Source organism: Chenopodium album, chromosome 12 (genome assembly GCF_948465745.1).
Source record: "Chenopodium album chromosome 12, dcCheAlbu1.1, whole genome shotgun sequence".
Lineage (NCBI taxonomy): Eukaryota > Viridiplantae > Streptophyta > Magnoliopsida > Caryophyllales > Amaranthaceae > Chenopodium > Chenopodium album.
In genome coordinates, this window is record NC_137845.1 from 32722550 (window position 1) to 32726754 (window position 4205).

Sequence of the window (4205 nt, forward strand, 5' to 3'; positions counted from 1 at the left end):
TTGATACGGACAATTGATTTGTAGCTCGCATTTGTCGATTGAGCCTGGTTAGTGGCGTTCCAAGTTAGAGTCTTTCGTAGTTGGCGCTAGCTAGACCTCTAAGAGATAGCTTGTCGTGCTCTTTTGATTGCATTGTCTATCTTCCCTCGCAATACTCGAATTAATCAATCTCCAACCCAATTAGTGTGTGTCCATTGCAAGTACATGCGGATCCTAAATCCCTAGTGTCTTGATATATTGATTTACTTGGTTTGATTAGTTGAATTAGATAACCTACACTACCATCTTACCTTTCGAAGTACCTTGACATTGGCTGTAGCAAATATCCCCCCATTCTTGTGGTTCGACCCGAACTTGCCCTATGACTAGGTGTAGGTTTGGTTATATTTTTAGTTTGATTGGTGGAATTTTAGTTTCCAACGACCTAGAATTCACCTTCCATTACCATTCCCTTGAACCCTACCTCTAAACCAGTATAAGAAAAACTTCGACGAATGAAACCTAACGTCGCTCTAAAAATAAAAGAAGAAGTACAAAAGAAATTAGACGCTGGCTTCATTCGCGTATGTAATTAACCAGAATGGGTGGCAAACATTGTCCAAGTCCCTAAAAAGGATGGAAGAGTTCGCATGTGTGTCGAATTTAGGGATCTCAACAAGGCTAGCCCTAAAGACGAATTTCCTCTACCTCACATTGACATATTAGTAGATAACACAGTTGAACATGCGATGTTATCCTTTATGGATGGACACGCAGGTTACAATCAAATTCTAATGGCAAAATAAGACAAAGAAAAGAAATGCTTTACTACCCCATGGGGTATGTCATGCCATTTGGTCTAAAAAATGCAAGAGCTACGTACCTAAGAATGGCTACGACTCTCTTGCATGATATGATGCATCAAGAAATAGAGGTATATGTAAATGACATGATCGTGAAGTCTAAAGATAGAATGGGACACGTAAAAGATTTACGCAAATTCTTCACTCTCATGAAAGAATATAAAATGCGATTGAATCCACCAAAATGCGCCTACAGAGTAACTTCTGGCAAGTTACTCGGATACGTAGTAAGCACACGTGGTATTGAGATCGATCCTTCTAAAATAAAGGCAATTTTTTATATGCCTCCCCCTCAAACCGAAAACAAATTAGGGGGTTCCTTGGCAAGCTACAGTACATCAATCGATTCATCAACAAATTGCCAATGACTCGTGAGCCAATAATAAAAAAACCAAAAAAAGAAGAAAAACATGAATGGGGCGATCAATGCCAAGAGGCCTTTGAGAAAGTCAAAGACTATCTCAAAAGTCCGCCAATTTTAGCGCCACCAGTACTCAAACTACCTCTTAGACTGTACATCACCGTTACAGATACGACCACAGGGGCCATGTTTGCACAAGTGGTAGAAAAAGTAGAACGTGCAATATACTATATAAGTAAAAAATTCATTAAATATGAAACAAAATATAGCACCTTGGAAAAAACAAGCTTAGCATTAGTGTGGGAAACTAAAAAATTACGACATTATATGCTACCCCACACCACTCATGTGAATTCACAACATAATTCGATAAAGTATTTGTTTGAATAACCACCATACAAGGAAGAATATCCAAATTGTTGGTAATGTTGGTCGAATTTGAATTAATATATATTCTTGAAAAATCAATAAAAGGAAAAGTAATATCCGATTTTCTGGCTCAACACCCTATTCAAACAAGTCATGCAGAAACTACTAATCTTCTGAATGAAGAGATTCTCATGACACAGATGACAAATGGGTAATGTACTTCGATGGCGCATCGAATCAAAAGGGATGTGGTGTAGGAGTGTTACTCATAAGTCCAGAGGGAGCACACACTCCAATCTATGTCAAACTAAACTTTATGGCTACTAATAATGCCGCGGAATGCGAAGCGTGCATTATTGGATTAGAAGCAGCAGCTAGCATAGGTGTGGAAAAATTAGAAGTATATGGAGATTCCAACTTAATAATAAATCATATACTCAAAATATGGAAGATCAAAAACACCACAATGATACTATATCAAGCACACCTAGAGCAACTCATCGAGCATTTTGATTATATTGACTTCAAATACCTCCCAAGGGATGAGAATCAATTTGCAGATGTGCTAGCAAAATTAGCCTCAATGATCAACATTACAGATCACTTAAATATGATGACATTATGCGTTGATAGAAGAGACGAACCATCTTATTGCAACGTAATAGAGAAAATAAATGCATCAAAGGAGAAAATCCTTGGTATGATCATATCCTCCAATACATTACTCATGGCACATATCCTGCAAATATTACATCAAAAGACCAACGAGCTTTTAGGACACTCGCAGCCTAATATGGATTAACAAATTGTCAATTATGCAAGTAGGGACCTAATGGTCAAAGCTTATTGTGTATCGATGAGTGTCATTTATGGCACTCATATGGTAGCATTTAAGGAAATTTTCCTTCTATTTTATAGGTTTTCTCTTTTAATAATGCTTTAGTTTCGTTCATTTATGCTTTTGTTTCTTCGTTTCTCTTATTTTGTGCTCTCTTGTGAAATAAGGGTACTTTCGTCTTTTCTACTTTACTCGCTTTATTTTATTTTATTGTAGGATTTGTTTGGGTCTCGGGATCTACTTTGGAAGGTTCTCCAAGTATTTTGGATGCTCAGGACAAGACCTCATATCATTCGGTTGGCTAGAGTTCAAGATAAGATGCAAGCTCCTATTCTTGGCATTAGTGCTCTCGTGCATCACCATCATTGCATGTCTTGATCATGAACACGCAAAAATGAAGATTTTGATGGCTGCCCCCTTCGTGAGCATCATAAGAGAGCGTCGATGAGTAGCATGCTTGTGAGCGCTGGAACTAAAGCAATAGGCCGAGTGCACGACCATACTATGGTGCGTGAGCGCAGCAGGGCGCAAGAGTGGCACAAATTTGGTGCGCGCGCGAACACCTTCCTGTGCGTGCGCACCATAGGTTGGTGCGCGCGCGCACACCCTCCTGAACGTGCGCACCATGGCTCTCTGTCCCTTTTGTTTTCCTTTGCTATATATACTTGAGGCCTTTCTATTTTTAAACAACTTTAGACTAGCTTAGAATTTCTCTCTCATATTTTTAGCTTAGGTTGAAAGCTTCTCTCTCTAGATCTAGGGTTAGTTTTAGGAGTGTATTTAGAAAGAGAAAGTGAGGAATTTCATTGAGGATTTGAGAGATTGAAGATTCAAGGTGACAATTGTATTGAAGATCTCCATAATCAATCAATGAGGATTTCTAACTCTACCTCATTTTATTGCTTTGTTTAATTTCATGTTTGTTTGATTTGATTTTGATGTTTGATCTTGATTAGTGTAATTGTTCTCCATATTTTGTTGATTCTTGATTTCTTTAGTTACTTATTCATTAGATGATGATTCTTGAGTAGTTGTTTGGCTAGGGATTGGGTGAAACTTTTATAGTTGATTGATTATGATTATTTTGGGAATTTTGTTAATTGATTGTTGAGATTAAAGTGATTAATGAAAGTTTGCATGTGTGTAGTTTGATTAGGCCTTCAGAATTATGCTAGATTGCATTGCGATTACTAATGACACGACCCATTGATTTAGTAATTGTAATTATCGATTGGTTTGGATTGTGATTCTCCTTGTTAGTCATTCATAGTGAACCCTAGCTTGACTTATAGGAGATATCCCTTTGATTCCAATTGATAGCTCTTATCATTAGTCTTCACAACCATTAATTGTCTTTTTCTTCCCTAGTTGTTGCAATTATCATGATTACTTGTTGATCTCCATTCCCTAGTTTTCCTCACGTCAAAATGACGCCGTTGCTGGGGAACGATGTCTATGTTTGAGTGTTTTTGATTGCTTGAGTGTAGGCCTTTGTATATACTTTTCTTTTATTTAATTCTTGCTTGTTTTTTGATAAAAATGGTGTGTTTTTCTTTTCCTCAATATGATGGTGAGTCTTTTAATGTCTACTTTCATTGACTTATAGGGTTTTTGAACTATAATTGTTGTAGTCTTTGGGAGGCTTGTGAGATTTGTTATTTTGGTTTGAATGAGCAAACTAGGGATGAAGTTGAAAGCATGCATAATGGTGAATTTAGAGCATTGTCAATTGATGATGCTTGGGATTTCTATGTTTGGTTTGCTAGGGATGTCTATAATAGGGGTAATCATGATT